This window comes from Salvelinus alpinus, chromosome 17 (genome assembly GCF_045679555.1).
Source record: "Salvelinus alpinus chromosome 17, SLU_Salpinus.1, whole genome shotgun sequence".
NCBI classification, from domain to species: Eukaryota; Metazoa; Chordata; class Actinopteri; order Salmoniformes; family Salmonidae; genus Salvelinus; species Salvelinus alpinus.
Window position 1 is genome coordinate 54,499,125 of NC_092102.1, and position 20,982 is coordinate 54,520,106.

The 20,982-nt window shown below is 45.9% G+C and overlaps 1 protein-coding gene across 4 annotated transcripts in view; it reads left to right on the forward strand.

The window, feature by feature from the left end:
- The first annotated feature begins 9,634 nt into the window (after positions 1-9,634).
- LOC139543172 (alpha-1,3-mannosyl-glycoprotein 4-beta-N-acetylglucosaminyltransferase C-like) overlaps positions 9,635-20,982 on the forward strand; it is a 41,183-nt gene continuing 29,835 nt past the window's right edge. For 3 of the 4 annotated variants that reach the window (XM_071349428.1, XM_071349426.1, XM_071349424.1), the window contains exon 1: positions 9,636-9,890. The gene's annotated coding sequence lies outside the window, so the exon portion shown is untranslated. Of the gene's footprint in view, positions 9,891-20,982 lie in introns of all 4 variants that reach the window. The other variant, XM_071349423.1, reaches the window with a different exon arrangement.

Below are 20,982 nucleotides of genomic sequence, written 5' to 3' on the forward strand. Positions count from 1 at the left end.
TTGCTGGAGGCTGGTTTCATTCGCCCCTCTACATCCACAGCTGGTGCAGGTTTCTTCTTCGTGGGTAAGAAGAATTGAGGCCTGCGTCCTGGCATTGATTACAAGGGCTGAACCGGATTATGATCAAGAATTGTTACCCCTTACCCCTGATGTCCGTCGCCTTGGAGGTCCGTCGCCCAAGGGGCCCAATTCTTCACCAAACTGGAACCCCGCAATCTGGTGAGAATCAGGGAGGGAGATGAGTGGAAAACTGCCTTTAACACCCCCTAGTGGTCACTATGAGTATTTAGTCATGCCCTTCAGATTATTGAATTCACCGGCAGTCTTTCAAACATTGGTCAATGACTCTCGGTTTGTCTTTGTTTACCTCGACGGCATCCTGATTTCTCCAAGAGCCTTCTGGAACACATTCTGCACGTCCACCAAGTCCTGAGATTCCTCCTGCAGAGCCAATTATATGTAAAGATAGAGAAGTGTGAGTTCCACGTATCCCAAGTTTCCTTCTTCGGTCACATTATCACTACCGCCGGCATCCAAATGGACTCCGTAAAGGTTGAGGCGTTCGCCGACTGGCCCCGTCCCACTTCACTCAAGCAGGTCCAGCGGTTCCTTGGGTTTGCCAATTTTTACAGGCGTTTTATACACAACTTTGGTGCTGTGGCAGCGCCTCTCCCGGTCCTAACCCGCAAGTCCCAGACCTGTTGTTGCTGGACTCCCGAGGCTGACAGGGCATTCATGGAGCTCAAGGGACATTTCACCTCTGGACCCATTCTCATTCATCCTGTTCCTACTAGACCCTTTGTGGTAGAGGTGGACGCCTCAGACACTGGAGCACGGGCAGTCCTTTCACTACGGAACGAGGAGGACAAGAAACTGCACCCGTGCGTCTTTCTCTCCAAGCGGTTCTCGCCAGCGGAACGCAACTACGATGTAGGCAACTCGGAGCTCTTGGCAGTTAAGTGGGTCCTTGAAGGGTGGAGATACTGGTTGGACCTCATCCATTCGTGATTGGGACGGACCATAAGAACTTGGTCATTCAAGAAGCCAAGAGGTAAGTAAACAGACACTTAGCTCAGAGGTAAGTAAACAGACACTTAGCTCAGAGTTAAGTAAACAGACACTTAGCTCAGGGTTAAGTAAACAGACAGTTAGCCTATTTCCTCACGCAGCCCACCCACCCTTTTCTGGACGGGCGACACTACACCTGCCAGTTGGAGGCGGTGTGCCTACTCCCTATCACAACTTATCTTCATATTTTTTGTATTATTTAAGATACATTGGATTCCATGTCCATTTGAAGAATGGTTTGTGATTTACAAGGTAAAGTATTGTAAAGGATGTGCAAAATACAGTATATCATATAATGAGGGCCAGTCCTGACATCCACCCATCCGATCAACAGGTGACCTTTTTTTTTTTAAATACAGTCAAATCAAATGTTATTTTAATTGACAGGCTTCTCATAGTGAAATGGCATCAAAAGTAAGAGATAAAAATAACAAATAATATCAAAAAAATTAAAGAGCAGCAGTAAATAACAATAGCTATATACAGTACCCCCTGCTATATACAGGGGGTACCAGTACAGAGTCATGGTGCGGGGGCACTGGTGTCGAGGTAATTGAGGTAATATAATAATTGAGGTAATATGTATATGTAGGTAGAGTTATTAAAGTGTCTATGCATAGATAATAACAGAGTAGCAGCATAGAAGAGTAGGGGGGAGCAATGCAAATAGTCTGGGTAGCCATTTGATTAGCTGTTCAGGAGTCTTATGGCTTGGGGGTAGAAGCTAATTAGAAGCCTCTTGGACCTAGACTTGGCGCTCCGGTACCGCTTGCCATGCGGTAGCAGAGAGAGCAGTCTATGACTAGGGTGGCTGGAGTCTTTGACAATTTTCAGGGCCTTCCTCTGACACCGCCTGGTATAGAGGTCCTGGATGGAAGGAAGCTTGGTCCTGGTGATGTACTGGGCCGTTCGCACTACCCTCTGTAGTGCCTTGAGGCCGAGCTGTTACCATACCAGGCAGTGACGCAACCCATCAGGATGCTCTCGATGGTGCAGCTGTAAAGCCTTTTGAGGATCTGAGGACCCATCTTTTCAGTCTCCTGAGGGGGAATAGGTTTTGTCGTGCCCTCTTCACGACTGTCTTGGTGTGCTTGGACCATGTTAGTTTGTTGGTGATATGGACACCAAGGAAGTTGAAGCTCTCAACCTGCTCCACTACAGCCCTGTTGATGAGAATGGGGGCCTGTTAGGCCCTCCTTTTCCTGTAGTCCACAATCATCTCCTTTGTCTTGATCACGTTGAGGGAGCGGTTGTTGTCCTTGCACCACATGGTCAGGTCTCTGACCTCCTCCTTATAGGCTGTCTCATCATTGTCGGTGATCAGGCCTACCACTGTTGTGTCATCTAGACGGGTTACCTTAGTGTTCTTGGGCACAGGGACTATGGTGGTCTGCTTGAAACATGTTGGTATTACAGACTCAGACAGGGAGAGGTTGAAAATGTCAGTGAAGACACTTGCTAGTTGGTCAGCGCATGCTTGGAGTACATATCCTGGTGATCCATCTGGCCCTGCGGCCTTCTGAATGTTGACCTGTTAACTTTTTAGGGATAGGGGGCAGCATTTTCACTTTGGATGAATCGCGTGCCCAGAGTGAACTGCCTCCTACTCTGTCCCAGATGCTAATATATGCATATTATTCTGAAGTTTCTAAAACTGTTTGAATTATGTCTGTGAGTATAACAGAACTCATATGGCAGGCAAACTTCCAAACAGGAAGTGGAAATTCTGTGGTTGGTTGATGTTAAACTCATCGTGTATTCACATCCCAGTAAGATATGGATCTGTTCGCACTTCCTACGCCTTCCACTAGATGTCAACAGTCAGTAGAACGTGGAATGAAGCCTCTAGTGTGATGTGGGGCCGGATGGCAGCTATTTGAGTCAGTGGTCTGGCAGAATGCTAGTTCTGGTCACGTGTGCTAGTCATGATATGGCCATGTGTTCCATTACTCTGTAGACAAAAACGAATGCTCTGGTTGGAACGTTATTGGATATATATGATAACAACATCCTGATGATTGATTCTCTACTTAATTTGACCAGTTTATTCGACCTGGAATATAACTTTTTTAAGTTTTCGTCCGAGTTCGCCTGGACCGGCGCCAGCGTTTGGACATGTGAACTTAACGAGCTAGCAAAAGTAGATATTTGGACACTAGTAATGGACATTATCGAACAAAACAACGATTTATTGTGGAACTAGGATTCCTGGCACTGCATTCTGATGAAAAGATCATCAAAGGTAAGGGAATATTTATGATGTAATTTCGTATTTCTGTTGACTCCAACATGGCGGAGAAATGTTGTGTATTTCTGAGCGGCGTCTCAGATTATTGCATGGTATGCTTTTTCATAAAGTTTTTTCAAAATCTGACACAGCGGTTGGATTAAGAACACGTGTATCTTTAATTATATGTAAAACATGTATCTTTCAAAGTAATCTCTGTAATTACTCCGGATATTTTGGAGGCATTTCTGAACATGGCGCCAATGTAAACCGAGATTTGTGGATATAAATATGCACATTATACCACTGCATACCACTGCTGGCTTGCTTCTGAAGCTAAGCAGGGTTGGTCCTGGTCAGTCCCTGGATGGGAGACCAGGTGCTGCTGGAAGTGGTGTTGGAGGGCCAGTAGGAGGCACTCTTTCCTCTGGTCTAAACAAAGATCCCAATGCCCCAGGGCAGTGATTGGGGACACTGCTCTGTGTAGGGTGCCGTCTTTCGGATGGGACGTTAAACGGGTGTCCTGACTCTCTGAGGTCATTAAAGATCCCATGGCACTTATCGTAAGAGTAGGGGTGTTAACCCCGGTGTCCTGGCTAAATTCCCAATCTGGCCCTCAACCATCACGGTCACCTAATAATCCCCAGTTTACAATTGGCTCATTCATCCCCCTCCTCTCCCCTGTAACTATTCCCCAGGTCGTTGCTGCAAATGAGAATGTGTTCTCAGTCAACTTACCTGGTAAAATAACGGTAAAATAAAATAAAAATAAAAAATGACACGCATGTCAATCTCTCATGGCTCAAAGTGGAGGAGAGATTGACTTCATCACTACTTGTATTTGTGAGAGGTATTGACACTGAGCTGTCTGTTTAAACGACTAGCACACAGCTCAGACACCCATGCATTCCCCACAAGACATGCCACCAGAGGTCTCTTCACAGTCCCCAAGTCCAGAACAGACTATGGGAGGGGCACAGTACTACATAGAGCCATGACTACATGGAACTTTATTCTACATCAGGTAACTGATGCAGCAGCAGAATCAGATTTAAGAAACAGATAAAAATACACCTTATGGAACAGGGGGACTGTGAAGAGACACAAACATAGGCACAGACACATGATAACATACGCACTATACACACACGTACACATGGATTTTGTGTTGTAGATATGTGGTAGTGGAGTATGGGCCTGAGGGCACGCACTTAGTGTGTTGTGAATTCTATAATGAATGTATTGTAATGTTTTTAAAATTGTATAAAATAACTCCCTTTATTTGCCAGACAGGACAGACACACGCATACGCACACACGCCGTCCCTAGGAGGGGTGCGTCACTTGAGTGGGTTGAGTCACTGACGTGATCTTTATGTCTGGGTTGGCGCCCCCGCCTTGGGTTTGTGCCGTGGCGGAGATGTTTGTGGGCTATACTCGGCCTTGTCTCAGGATGGTAAGTTGGTGGTTGAAGATATCCCTCTAGTGGTGTGGGGGCTGTGCTTTGGCAAAGTGGGTGGGGTTATATCCTTCCTGTTTGGCCCTGTCCGGGGGTATCGTTGGAGGGGTTATATTCTGCCTGGTTGGCCCTGTCCGGGGGTATCATCAGATGGGGCCACAGTGTCTCCTGACCCCTCCTGTCTCAGCCTCCAGTATTTATGCTGCAGTAGTTTATGTGTCGGGGGGCTAGGGTCAGTTTGTTATATCTGGAGTACTTTTTCTGTCTTATTTGGTGTCCTGTGTGAATTTAAGTATGCTCTCTCTAATTCTCTCTTTCTCTATCTCGGAGGACCTGAGCCCTAGGACCATGCCTCAGGACTACCTGGCATGATGACTCCTTGCTGTCCCCAGTCCACCTGGCCGTGCTGCTGCTCCAGTTTCAACTGTTCTGCCTGCGGCTATGGAACCCTGACCTGTTCACCGGACGTGCTACCTGTCCCAGACCTGCTGTTTTCAACTCTCTAGAGACAGCAGGAGGGGTAGAGATACTCTTAATGATCGGCTATGAAAAGCCAACTGACATTTACTCCTGAGGTGCTGACTTGCTGCACCCTCGACAACTACTGTGATTATTATTATTATTTGACCATGCTGGTCATTTATGAACATTTGAACATCTTGGCCATGTCCTGTTATAATCTCCACCCGGCACAGCCAGAAGAGGACTGGCCACCCCTCATAGCCTGGTTCCTCTCTAGGTTTCTTCCTAGGTTCTGGCCTTTCTAGGGAGTTTTTCCTAGCCACCATGCTTCTACACCTGCATTGCTTGCTGTTTGGGGTTTTAGGCTGGGTTTCTGTACAGCACTTTGAGATATCAGCTGATGTAAGAAGGGCTTTATAAATACATTTGATTTGACTTGATGCTAGCACGCAAACTCTACACACACGTAGTACTGTTGTCACGATCGTCGTACGAGTGAGACCAAGGCGCAGCGTGGTATGGGTACATTCTCTTTTAATGAATGACTTAACAAAAACAATAAAATCAACGTACGAAACGTGAAGCTATACAAATAAGCAGACAGGCAACTAAACATAGACAAGATCCCACAAACACAAAAGGGAAATGGCTGCCTAGTGGCAGGAACTAATGGGGATCCATAATAAACCCCAGGAAGAGTAGCTGCTGCCTTGGCAGGAACTAATGGGGATCCATAATAAACCCCAGGAAGAGTAGCTGCTGCCTTGGCAGAAACTAATGGGGATCCATAATAAACCCCAGGAAGAGTAGCTGCTGCCTTGGCAGGAACTAATGGGGATCCATAATAAACCCCAGGAAGAGTAGCTGCTGCCTTGGCAGAAACTAATGGGGATCCATAATAAACCCCAGGAAGAGTAGCTGCTGCCTTGGCAGGAACTAATGGGGATCCATAATAAACCCCAGGAAGCGTAGCTGCTGCCTTGGCAGGAACTAAAGGGGATCCATAATAGACCCCAGGAAGAGTAGCTGCTGCCTTGGCATGAACTAATGGGGATCCATAATAAACCCTAGGAAGAGTAGCTGCTGCCTTGGCACAAACTAATGGGGATCCATAATAAACCCCAGGAAGAGTAGCTGCTGCCTTGGCAGGAACTAATGGGGATCCATAATAAACCCCAGGAAGAGTAGCTGCTGCCTTGGCAGGAACTAATGGGGATACATAATAAACCCCAGGAAGAGTAGCTGCTGCCTTGGCAGGAACTAATGGGGGTCCATAATAAACCCCAGGAAGAGTAGCTGCTGCCTTGACAGGAACTAATGGGGATTCATAATATACCCCAGGAAGAGTAGCTGCTGCCTTGGCAGGAACTAATGGGGATACATAATAAACCCCAGGAAGAGTAGCTGCTGCCTTGGCAGGAACTAATGGGGATCCATAATAAACCCCAGGAAGAGTAGCTGCTGCCTAAAAAAATACAAAAAAACATAGTTCCTCTGATTTCAAAAAGGCTTTACGGTGAAAGCAAATGATTATGTTTGGTCAGTAGATAGCCACAGAAAAACACAGCCATTTTTCCAGCTAAAGAGAGGAGTAACAAAAAGAAGAAATAGAGATAAAATGAATCACTAACCTTTGATGATCTTCATCAGATGACACTCATAGGACTTCATGTTACACAATACATGTATGTTTTGTTCAGTAAAGTTCATATTTATATCCAAAAATCTGAGTTTAGGCGGGACGCTACTGTCTCACTTGGCAAAAAGCCAGAGAAAATGCAGAGTGCCATATTCAAATAAATTACTATAAAAATCAAACTTTCATTAAATCACACATGAAAGATACCAAATTAAAGCTACACTGGTTGTGAATCCAGCCAACATGTCAGAATTCAAATAGGCTTTCGGCGAAAGCAAACGATGCTATTATCTGAGGATAGCACCATAGTAAACAGAGAGAAGCATATTTCAACCCTGTAGCGCGACACAAAACGCAGAAATAAAAACATAATTCATGCCTTACCTTTGACGAGCTTCTGTTGTCGGCACTCCAATATGTCACATAAACATCACAAATGGTCCTTTTGTTCGATTAATTCCGTCGATATATATCCAAAATGTTCATTTATTTGGCGCGTTTGATCCAGAAAAACACCGGTTCCAAATTGTGAAACGTGACTACAAAATATCTCAAAAGTTACTTGTAAACTTTGCCAAAACATTTCAAACTACTTTTGTGATACAACTTTAGGTATTTTTTTACGTAAATAATCGATCAAATTGAAGACGGGATGAACTGTGTTCAATACAGGATTAAAACAAACTGTAGCTAGCCTTCTGGTCATGCGCCTCTAACAAACAGGACACAACAAGTGACCCTGATTCAAAATGGCCGTACTTCTTCATTACACAAAGGAAAAACCCTCAACCAATTTCTAAAGACGGTTGACATCCAGTGGAAGCGGTAGGAACTGCAAGAAGGTCAATTAGAAATCTGTATTCCCAATGAAAATCCATTTAAAAGAGAGTGACCTGAATGGTTTGTCCTCGGGGTTTCGCCTGAGAAATAAGTCATGTTATACTCACAGACATGTTTCAAACAGTTTTAGAAACTTCAAAGTGTTTTCTATCCAAATCTACTAACATTATGCATATCTTATCTTCTGGGGATGAGTAGCTGGCAGTTGAATTTGGGTATGCTTTTCATACAAACGTGAAAATGCTGCCCCCTATCCTAGGGAAGTTTTAATGACTCCGCCCCCAGGTGGTGAAGGTCAGAAACATCACCTCCATTTTGCTGATCCTCAACACTGGGGCCCCACAAGGGTGCGTGCTCAGCCCACTCCTGTACTCCCTGTTCAGCCATGACTGCGTGACCACAGACGCCTCCAACACAATCACCAAGTTTGCAGACGACACAACAGTAGTAGGCTTAATTTCCAACAATGACGAGACAGCTTACAGGGAGGAGGTGAGGGCTCTGGGAGTGTGGTGCCAGGAAAATAACCTCTCACTCAACGTCAACAAAACAACGGAGATGATCGAGGACTTCCGGGAAACAGCAGTGGGAGCACCCCCCTATCTACATCGACGGGACAGCAGAGGAGAAGGTGGAAAGCTTCAAGTTCCTCTGTGTACACAACACTGACAAACTGTAATGGTCCACCCACACAGACAGTGTGGTGAAGAAGGCTCAAAGGCACCTCTTCAATCTCAGGAGGCTGAAAAAAGTTGGCTTGGCACCGAAAACCCTCACAAACCTTTACAGATGCACAATTGAGAGCATCCTGTTGTGCTGTATCACCGCCTGGTACGCAACTGCACAACCCGCAACCGCAAGGCTCTCCAGAGGGTGGTGAGGTCTGCCCAACACATCACCGGGGGCAAACTACCTGCCCTCCAGGACATCTACAGCATCCGATGTCACAGGAAGGCCATAAAGATCATCAAGGACAACAACCACCCGAGCCACTGCCTGTTCACCCCGCTACCATCCAGAAGGCGAGGTCAGTACAGGTGCATCAAAGCAGGGGCCGAGAGACTGAAAAACAGCTTCTATCTCAAGGCCATCAGACTGTTAAACAGCCATCAGTGGGACATTAGACCCTGCTGCCTATATACACAGACTTGAAATCACTGGCCACTTTAATAAATTGAATACTAGTCACTTTAATAATGTTTAAATATCTTACATTACTCATCTCATATGTATATACTCTATTCTATACTACTGTATCTTAGTCTATGCCACTCTGACATTGCTCGTCCATATATTTATATATTCTTAATTCCATTCCTTTACTTAGATTTGTGTGTATTGTTGCGAAATTGTTAGATATTACTGCTCTGTTGGAGTTAGAAACACAAGCATTTCGCTACACCCACTATAACATCTGCTAAACACGTGCAAATGACCAATCAAATGTATGGATTTGCTGAGGGGAGAACGGCTCATAATAAGGTAGCAAATGTAATTGCATCAAACACCTTGAAACGGTTTGATTTATTTGATAGCATTCCACTCATTCAGCTCCAGTCAATACCATTCTAACATTTGAATAGTCCTCCTAATTTCAAGTGTCAAAACAAGCAATTATAGTGAAGAGAATCATTGTACCATCTAAACCGCTGTGAAAGATATTTTCCATAACCAAAAATATAGTATTTTCAGCTCTTTGTACAAAATCGAAAGTAAAAAACGGGGGAAAATGCACATATAACATATCTACAGCTTCGGCTACTTAGACTTGCGTTCAACGAGAATGATAGATCTATAACTCATATTTATATGTGAATTTGGTCGAGTGGCCTAAAAAAAGTTACATATTTCAAATGGTTAAAGTAAGGGTAGGTTTTTGGGTAAGGACGTCCCAGGAATTCCTGATAATACTAACCACCCACTCACAAACACCAGGAAGTACCTGGAGATATGAACCACTACCATTTCTATTGCGACGGGACCGACTGACGAACAGCAGCACCTGCCGCCGTCGGAGGAGAGAGTAGATTGATGCAGGTGATAGAACGCAAAAAAAGAACCGAAAGTAAAAAAAATTAAATATATTTTGATCTTCACAACCGTGTGTATAAAACACGTGAGTTTTTGGTGTAGTGGCCTGATGTGACAGCGGATCTCCGTTCAGTAATTGAAAGACGTCACGCACACCGGCGACAGGTGGGTTTTAAACCGATCAATAACATTTTATTCATCTGTTAAGTAGGTCGTCCTGTCTCATGCTTAGTTTACCCATAATACTCACATTACAAACTAGTGTAGGCTACAGTTTATGTGTAGGGTAGCTAGACCATTACACACCAGAAGGACCAAGCTGGGGAGATTACAGTAACACTACTTATAGGCCTACTGTTAATCACAGGTCTGAACGCAGTGATGGTCGAGCCAGTCTAGCCTGAACAGTGGACGTGTTACATGTGTGTCCCAGATACACATTAAAAGCTCAGATATGGGGCTTTTGGGATTTTGTGTCACTGATTTACACACCCCATAATGTCAAAAGTGGAATTATGTTTTTAGAAATGTTTACACATTAATTCAAAATGAAAAGCTGAAATGTCTTGAGTCAATAAGTATTCATCTCGTAATGAATAATGTGGAAATTGAGCAAGTTGAGGTGACTTAACTGCTTGGAGTAACTCTGGATTGTAAACTGTCATGGTTAAAACATGTTGATACAACAGTAGCCAAGATGGGGAGGAGTCTGTCCATAATAAAGCTCTGCTCTGCCTTCTTAACAACACTATCAACAAGGCAGGTCCTACAGGCCCTAGTCTCTACCTTCTTAACAGCACTATCAACAAGGCAGGTCCTACAGGCCCTAGTTTCTACCTTCTTAACAACACTATCAACAAGGCAGGTCCTACAGGCCCTGGTTTTGTCACACCTGGACTACTGTTCAGTCGTGTGGTCAGGTGCCACAAAGAGGGACATAGGAAAATTGCAGTTGTCTCAGAACAGGGCAGCACGGCTGGCCCTTAATGCACACAGAGAGAGTTAACATTAATGACACGCATGTCAATCTCTCCTGGCTCAAAGTGGAAGAGAGATTGACTTCATCTCTACTTGTTTTTGTAAGAGGTGTTGACAAGCTGACGGTACCGAGCTGTGTTTTAAATCCATTTGAGTTCAGTTAATAATTACAGTTTGAATGGTGAATCAATACACCCAGTGTAACGGCAGCCTTCCCTCTCTTCACTAGAAGAGGAGGTGTAGCGGGGATCGGACCAAGACGCAGCGTAGCTCGTGTTCAACATGACTTTAATAAACGAAAACAGTGAACACTTACAACTAACAAAATAACAAACGTGGCAAACCGAAACAGCCCTATCTGGTGCAGAGAAAACACAGAGACAGGAAACAACCACCCACAAACCCCCCAACACAAAACAAGCCACCTATATATGATTCAACGATTGACAGCTGCCTCTGATTGAGAACCATATTAGGCCGAACACAGAAACAGACAAACTAGACACACAACATAGAATGCCCACCCAGCTCACGTCCTGACCAACACTAAAACAAGCACAACACACAAGAACTATGGTCAGAACGTGACACCCAGTCACTATAAATATACAGGCGCCCTTCCTAACTCAGGTTTCAGAGAGGAAGGAAACCGCTCAGTGATTTCACATGGTGACTTTGAAACAGTTACAGAGTTTAATGGCTGTGATAGGAGAACACTGGGGATGGATCAACAACATTTTAGTTACTCCAGAATACTAATTGTACTAATACTAATACACAATACTAATCGAAATGACAGAGTGAACAGAATTTTTTAAAATCCAATACATCCTAAAGTAGTACTGCAAAACATTGCAGTTGTCACAGAACAGGGCAGTACGTCTGGCTCAGAACAGGGCAGTACGTCTGTCTCAGAACAGGGCAGTACGTCTGTCTCAGAACAGGGCAGTACGTCTGTCTCAGAACAGGGCAGTACGTCTGTCTCAGAACAGGGCAGTACGTCTGTCTCAGAACAGGGCGGTACGTCTGGCTCAGAACAGGGCAGCACGTCTGGCTCAGAACAGGGCAGCACGTCTGGCTCAGAACAGGGCAGCACGTCTGGCTCAGAACAGGGCAGCACGTCTGTCTCAGAACAGGGCAGTACGTCTGTCTCAGAACAGAGCAGTACGTCTGTCTCAGAACAGGGCAGTATGTCTGTCTCAGAACAGGGCAGTACGTCTGTCTCAGAACAGGGCAGTACGTCTGGCTCAGAACAGGGCAGTACGTCTGGCTCAGAACAGGGCAGCACGTCTGTCTCAGAACAGGGCAGTACGTCTGGCTCAGAACAGGGCAGTACGTCTGGCTCAGAACAGGGCAGCACGTCTGTCTCAGAACAGGGCAGTACGTCTGGCTCAGAACAGGGCAGCACGTCTGGCTCAGAACAGGGCAGCACGTCTGGCTCAGAACAGGGCAGCACGTCTGGCTCAGAACAGGGCAGCACGTCTGGCTCAGAACAGGGCAGCACGTCTGTCTCAGAACAGGGCAGCACGTCTGTCTCAGAACAGGGCAGCACGTCTGTCTCAGAACAGGGCAGCACGTCTGTCTCAGAACAGGGCAGTACGTCTGTCTCAGAACAGGGCAAATCTCTCATGATTCGAAGTGGAAGAGAGATTGACTTCCTCATTCATTGTTTTTATAAGAGCTGAATGCACTGAGCTGTCTGTTAAAATACTAGCACACAGCTCAGACACCCATTCATACCCCACAAGACATGCCACCAGAGGTCTCTTCACAGTCCCTAAGTCCAGAACAGACTATGGGAGGCGCACAGTACTATATAGAGCCATGACTACATGGAACTCTATTCCACATCAGGTAACTGATGCAGCAGGAGAATCAGATTTTAAAAACAGGTAAAAATACACCTTATGGAACAGCGGGGACTGTGAAGAGACACAAACATAGGCACAGACACATGCGTACACACACACATATGATAACATACGCACTGTACACACACGTACACATGGATTTTGTGTTGTAGATATGTGGTAGTGGAGTATGGGCCTGAGGGTACACACTTAATGTGTTGTAAATTCTGTAATGAATCTATTGTAATGGTTTTAAAATTGTATAACTGCCTTAATTTTGGTGGACCCCAGGAAGATTAGCTGCTGCCTTGGCAGGAACTAATGGGGATCCATAATAAACCTCAGGATGAGTAGCTGCTGGCTTGGCAGGAACTAATGGGGATCCATAATAAACCACAGGAAGATTAGCTGCTGCCTTGGCAGCTAATGGGGATCCATAATAAACCCCAGGAAGAGTAGCTGCTGCCTTGGCAGGAACTAATGGGGATCCATAATAAACCCCAGGAAGAGTAGCTGCTGCCTTGGCAGGAACTAATGGGGATCCATAATAAACCTCAGGAAGAGTAGCTGCTGCCTTGGCAGGAACTAATGGGGATCCATAATAAACCCCAGGAAGATTAGCTGCTGCCTTGGCAGCTAATGGGGATCCATAATAAACCCCAGGAAGAGTAGCTGCTGCCTTGGCAGGAACTAATGGGGATCCATAATAAACCCCAGGAAGAGTAACTGCTGCCTTGGCAGGAACTAAAGGGGATCCATAATAAACCCCAGGAAGAGTAGCTGCTGCTTTGGCTGGAACTAATGGGGATCCATAATAAACCCCAGGAAGAGTAGCTGCTGCCTTGGCAGGAACTAATGGGGATCCATAATAAATCCCAGGAAGAGTAGCTGCTGCCTTTGCAGGAACTAATGGGGATCCATAATAAACCCCAGGAAGAGTAGCTGCTGCCTTGGCAGGAACTAATGGGGATCCATAATAAACCCCAGGAAGAGTAGCTGCTGCCTTGACAGGAACTAATGGGGATCCATAATAAACCCCAGGAAGAGTAGCTGCTGCCTTGGCAGGAACTAATGGGGATCCATAATAAATCCCAGGAAGAGTAGCTGCTGCCTTGGCAGGAACTAATGGGGATCCATAATAAACCCCAGGAAGAGTAGCTGCTGCCTTGACAGGAACTAATGGGGATCCATAATAAACCCCAGGAAGAGTAGCTGCTGCCTTGGCAGGAACTAATGGGGATCCATAATAAACCCCAGGAAGAGTAGCTGCTGCCTTGGCAGGAACTAATGGGGATCCATAATAAACCCCAGGAAGAGTAGCTGCTGCCTTGGCAGGAACTAATGCAGATCCATAATAAACCCCAGGAAGAGTAGCTGCTGCCTTGACAGGAACTAATGGGGATCCAAAATAAACCCCAGGAAGAGTAGCTGCTGCCTTGGCAGGAACTAATGGGGATCCATAATAAACCCCAGGAGAGTAGCTGCTGCCTTGTCAGGAACTAATGGGGATCCATAATAAACCCCAGGAAGAGTAGCTGCTGCCTTGGCAGGAACTAATGAGGATCCATAATAAACCCCAGGAAGAGTAGCTGCTGCCTTGGCAGGAACTAATGGGGATCCATAATAAACCCCAGGAAGAGTAGCTGCTGCCTTGGCAGGAACTAATGGGGATCCATAATAAACCCCAGGAAGAGTAGCTGCTGCCTTGGCAGGAACTAATGGGGATCCATAATAAACCCCAGGAAGAGTAGCTGCTGCCTTGGCAGGAACTAATGGGGATCCATAATAAACCCCAGGAAGAGTAGCTGCTGCCTTGACAGGAACTAATGGGGATCCATAATAAACCCCAGGAAGAGTAGCTGCTGCCTTGGCAGGAACTAATGGGGATCCATAATAAATCCCAGGAAGAGTAGCTGCTGCCTTGGCAGGAACTAATGGGGATCCATAATAAACCCCAGGAAGAGTAGCTGCTGCCTTGGCAGGAACTAATGGGGATCCATAATAAACCCCAGGAAGAGTAGCTGCTGCCTTGGCAGGAACTAATGGGGATCCATAATAAACCCCAGGAAGAGTAGCTGCTGCCTTGGCAGGAACTAATGGGGATCCATAATAAACCCCAGGAAGAGTAGCTGCTGCCTTGGCAGGAACTAATGGGGATCCATAATAAACCCCAGGAAGAGTAGCTGCTGCCTTGACAGGAACTAATGGGGATCCAAAATAAACCCCAGGAAGAGTAGCTGCTGCCTTGGCAGGAACTAATGGGGATCCATAATAAACCCCAGGAGAGTAGCTGCTGCCTTGTCAGGAACTAATGGGGATCCATAATAAACCCCAGGAAGAGTAGCTGCTGCCTTGGCAGGAACTAATGAGGATCCATAATAAACCCCAGGAAGAGTAGCTGCTGCCTTGGCAGGAACTAATGGGGATCCATAATAAACCCCAGGAAGAGTAGCTGCTGCCTTGGCAGGAACTAATGGGGATCCATAATAAACCCCAGGAAGAGTAGCTGCTGCCTTGGCAGGAACTAATGGGGATCCATAATAAACCCCAGGAAGAGTAGCTGCTGCCTTGACAGGAACTAATGGGGATCCATAATAAACCCCAGGAAGAGTAGCTGCTGCCTTGGCAGGAACTAATGGGGATCCATAATAAACCCCAGGAAGAGTAGCTGCTGCCTTGGCAGGAACTAATGGGGATCCATAATAAACCCCAGGAAGAGTAGCTGCTGCCTTGGCAGGAACTAATAGGGATCCATAATAAACCCCAGGAAGAGTAGCTGCTGCCTTGACAGGAACTAAAGGGGATCCATAATAAACCCCAGGAAGAGTAGCTGCTGCCTTGGCAGGAACTAAAGGGGATCCATAATAAACCCCAGGAAGAGTAGCTGCTGCCTTGACAGGAACTACTGGGGATCCATAATAAACCCCAGGAAGAGTAGCTGCTGCCTTGGCAGGAACTAATGAGGATCCATAATAAACCTCAGGAAGAGTAGCTGCTGCCTTGGCAGGAACTAATGGGGATCCATAATAAACCCCAGGAAGAGTAGCTGCTGCCTTGGCAGGAACTAATGAGGATCCATAATAAACCCCAGGAAGAGTAGCTGCTGCCTTGGCAGGAACTAATGGGGATCCATAATAAACCCCAGGAAGAGTAGCTGCTGCCTTGGCAGGAACTAATGGGGATCCATAATAAACCCCAGGAAGAGTAGCTGCTGCCTTGACAGGAACTAATGGGGATCCATAATAAACCCCAGGAAGAGTAGCTGCTGCCTTGGCAGGAACTAATGGGGATCCATAATAAACCCCAGGAAGAGTAGCTGCTGCCTTGGCAGGAACTAATGGGGATCCATAATAAACCCCAGGAAGAGTAGCTGCTGCCTTGGCAGGAACTAATGAGGATCCATAATAAACCCCAGGAAGAGTAGCTGCTGCCTTGGCAGGAACTAATAGGGATCCATAATAAACCCCAGGAAGAGTAGCTGCTGTCTTGACAGGAACTAAAGGGGATCCATAATAAACCCCAGGAAGAGTAGCTGCTGCCTTGGCAGGAACTAAAGGGGATCCATAATAAACCCCAGGAAGAGTAGCTGCTGGCCCAACGCTCAACGTTACTGGCCCAAAGCTCTAACCACTAGGCTACCTGCCGACAATAACCTAAAACACAATGTCAAATATACACTATAGTTGCTTACCAAGACCAATACATTATTAATTACGAGATGTAGTTGAGGTTTAGGGTTTAGTGAATGATTTGTCAAAAAATACAATGCTTTTAGTTTTGGAAAGATTTAGGACTAACTTATTCCTTGCCACCCACTCTGAAACTAACTGCAGCTCTTTGTTAAGTGTTGCAGTCATTTGAGTCGCTGTGGTAGCTGACATGTATAGTGTTGAGTCATCCACATACACAGACACACTGGCTTTACTCAACTTTACTCAGGATCTCCTGATTCTATTAATATGTTGGAGAGGCTTCCATTAAAGAACACCCTCTGTGTTCTGTTAGACAGGTAACTCTTCATCCACAATATAGCAGGGGGTGTAAAGCCATAACACAATATAGCAGGGGGTGTAAAGCCATAACACAATATAGCAGGGGGTGTAAAGCCATAACACAATATAGCAGGGGGTGTAAAGCCATAACACAATATAGCAGGGGGTGTAAAGCCATAACACAATATAGCAGCGGGTGTAAAGCCATAACACAATATAGCAGGGGGTGTAAAGCTGCACTGAAGTCTAACAAGACAGGCTCCACAATCATGTTATCATCAATTTCTCTCAGCCAATCATCAGTCATTTGTGTAAGTGGTGTGCTTTTTATTTTATTTAACCTTTATTTAACTAGGCAAGTCAGTTAAGAACACATTTTTATTTTCAATGACAGCCTAGGAACTTAACTGTCTTGTTCAGGGGCAGAACGACAGATTTGTACCTTGTCAGCTCGGGGATTCAAACTTCAACTTCGCTCTAACCACTAGGCTACCCTGCCGCCACTAGGCTACCCTGCCGCCACTAGGCTACCCTGCCGCCACTAGGCTACCCTGCCGCCACTAGGCCGCCACTAGGCTACCCTGCCGCCACTAGGCTACCCTGCCGCCACTGGGCTACCCTGCCGCCACTGGGCTACCCTGCCGCCACTAGGCTACCCTGCCGCCACTGGGCTACCCTGCCGCCACTAGGCTACCCTGCCGCCACTAGGCTACCCTGCCGCCACTAGGCTACCCTGCCGCCACTAGGCTACCCTGCCGCCACTGGGCTACCCTGCCGCCACTAGGCTACCCTGCCACCACTAGGCTACCCTGCCGCCACTGGGCTACCCTGCCGCCACTAGGCTACCCTGCCGCCACTAGGCTACCCTGCCGCCACTAGGCTACCCTGCCGCCACTAGGCCGCCACTAGGCTACCCTGCCGCCACTAGGCTACCCTGCCGCCACTAGGCTACCCTGCCGCCACTGGGCTACCCTGCCGCCACTAGGCTACCCTGCCGCCACTAGGCTACCCTGCCGCCACTGGGCTACCCTGCCGCCACTGGGCTACCCTGCCGCCACTAGGCTACCCTGCCGCCACTAGGCTACCCTGCCGCCACTAGGCTACCCTGCCGCCACTAGGCTACCCTGCCGCCACTAGGCTACCCTGCCGCCACTGGGCTACCCTGCCGCCACTGGGCTTCTCTGCCGCCACTGGGCTACCCTGCCGCCACTGGGCTACCCTGCCGCCACTAGGCTACCCTGCCACCACTAGGCTACCCTGCCCTTGTTGAGTGTCTTTCCCTATAAGCATGCTGAAATTCTGTTGTCAATTTGTTTACTGTGAAATATCATTGTATCTGGTCAAACACCATTTTTCCCAGAAGTTTACTAACGGTTGGTAACAGGCTGATTGGTCGGCTATTTGAGACAGTAAAGGGGGCTTTATTATTCTTGGGTAGCAGAATGACTTTAGCTTCCCTCCAGGCCTGAGGGAACACGCACTCTAGTAGGCTTATTTTGAAGATGTGGCAAGTAGGAATGGCAATATCGTCCAGTATTATCCTCAGTAATTTTCCGTCCAGACTGTCAGACCCTGGTGGCTTATCATCGTTAATAGACAACAATAATTTTTTCATCTCTTCCACACAGACTTTACGGAATTAAAAAGTACAATTCTTTCATAATTTGGTCAGATATACTTGGATGTAAGTGTTTGTTGCTGGCATGTCATCCCTTAGTTTGCTAATCTTGCCAATGAAAAAGTAATTAAAGTAGTTTGCAATATCAGTGGGTTTTGTGATGAATGAGCGTCTGATTCAATGAATGATGGAGCTGAGTTTGCCTTTTTTCCCCAATTGTTATTTTAGGTGTCCAAAACGTTTTACTATCATTCTTTGTATCATTTATTTTTGTTTCATCGTGTAGTTTCTTCTTCTTTTTAGTCAGTTTATTCACAAGATTTTATAATTTGCAGAACGTTTGCCAATCGGTTGTGCAGCCAGACTTAATTACCATCCCTCTCAACCATACAGTTTTTCAATTTCAATCCACTGGGATTTAACTGTTTTTACATTCCTTTTCTTAATGGGTGTGTGCTTATTTGTAACTTGAATAAGCAATTTCATAAATGTGTCAAGTGCAGCATCTAGTTGCTCCTCATTACACACCACAGACCAACAAATATTATTTACATCATCAACATATGAATCACTACAAAACTTATTGTATGACCTCTTATACACTATATTAGACCCAGCCTTTGGAACTGTGGTTTTCCTAGATATGGCTACTATATTGTGATCACTACATCAGATGGATCTGGATACTGCTTTCAAGCAAATGTCTGCATCATTAGTAAAGATGTGATCAATACATGTTGATGATTTTATTCCTGTGCTGTTTGTAACTACCCTGGTAGGTTGACTGATAACCTGAACCAGGTTGCAGGCACTGGTTACAGACTGAAGCTTTTTCTTGAGTGGGCAGCTTGATGATAGCCAGTCAATATTTAAATCACCCAGAAAATATACCTCTCTGATATCACATACATTACCAAGCATTTCACATGTTGTCCAGATACTGACTGTTAGCACTTGGTGGTCTATAGCAGCTTCCCACCAGAAAGGGCTTTAGGTGAGGCAGATGAACCTGTAGCCATATTACTTCAACAGTATTTAACATGAGATCGTCTCTAAGCTCTACAGGAACGTGGTTCTGAATAAGTTACTCACCACCTGGATTCGGTCTTATGTAGAAAAATGTGAAGTGTTTGTTGTTTACATTGGATAAAAGTAGAGACTCAGAGCTACAAAATGGTATATCAACACTGCAGTTGAGGAACAATGGGGAAGTAATTCTGTTTTAAAAGTTGATCAACTTGTAATCCTGCTTTTGAGAAAAAGGCCTTTGAATGTTTTGGTATCTAGAGAAGAGCTCTTCTTTGTCTCCACCCATTCAGCATCGTTCACACCCTCTACAGCTTTAGCCCCACCCATCTCGTTCACACCCTCTACAGCTTTAGCCCCACCCATCTCGTTCACACCCTCTACAGCTTTAGCCCCACCCATCTCGTTCACACCCTCTACAGCTTTAGCCCCACCCATCTCGTTCACACCCTCTACAGCTTTAGCCCCACCCATCTCGTTCACACCCTCTACAGCTTTAGCCCCACCCATCTCGTTCACACCCTCTACAGCTTTAGCCCCACCCATCTCGTTCACACCCTCTACAGCTTTAGCCCCACCCATCTCGTTCACACCCTCTACAGCTTTAGCCCCACCCATCTCGTTCACACCCTCTACAGCTTTAGCCCCACCCATCTCGTTCACACCCTCTACAGCTTTAGCCCCACCCATCTCGTTCACACCCTCTACAGCCTTAGCCCCGCCCATCTCGCTTCGCTCTCGAAGCGTTCAGATCGCACACTTGACGCTCCGACCGAGGATTTGTTTACCTCTGGATAACATGAAAACAGACTAACCAGCTCTGCTGGCAACAATTACATTAAGCTTTTTTTCAGACGTTTACTGACACCGGCCATATTCAACGGGTGTTGTACACACGTCACGTAACGTTAGCTAACGAGCCAGCCAGCTAATGTTAGCTAGTTAAACAACAATAAACACAGTACCAACAATGCCACAGTGCTGGGAGCTAAACAACCAGGTGCAATGTTAGATAGCTAACATTAGGCTCTAACTAGAACAGCACACAGCTCTGGGATACGAATAATACAGTCAGCTCGGGAGCTAGCCAGCTAACGTTAGCTAGCTAGCTAACAGTACATTTTAGCTTAATACATATAGCTAGGTACACAACGTTTAAGATCACACATGTCATTTTAATATTTAAGTGGATGAAAAACAGATTTGGCTCATTAATCTATATGGTCCAAATCAGGATGATCCATACTTCAAAAATATTTATACCAATTTATTGAACTTACAGGCAACAAATGATCTAATCATTATGGTAGGAGACTGTAACACAGTGTACCTCAATGGACCGTAAAGGAAATCTCTCCACAAACTATCATCACCGTGCCCTTAAGGAAATCACAAATGTTATGGACACCTTACAAATAGTGGATATTTGGAGACTAAAAAACCCCGACCTAGTGAGATATACATGGAGACTTAATCAAGCTAGTCGTCTTGACTACTTTCTTGTCTCTTTCTCTCTTTCATCAAAGGTTAAAAAAGTTTTAATAGGAGACAGACTGCGATCGCATCATCATCATCTAATTGGCCTTCACATAAAATAAAATAAAAGATTTGGCATGTGTCCTCAGATCCTCAAAAGGTTCTACAGCTGCACCATCGAGAGCATCCTGACTGGTTGCATCACTGCCTGGTATGGCAACTGCTCGGTCTCTGACCGCAAGGCACTACAGAGGGTAGTGCATATGGCCCAGTACATCACTGGGGCCAAGCGTCCTGCCATCCAGGACCTCTATACC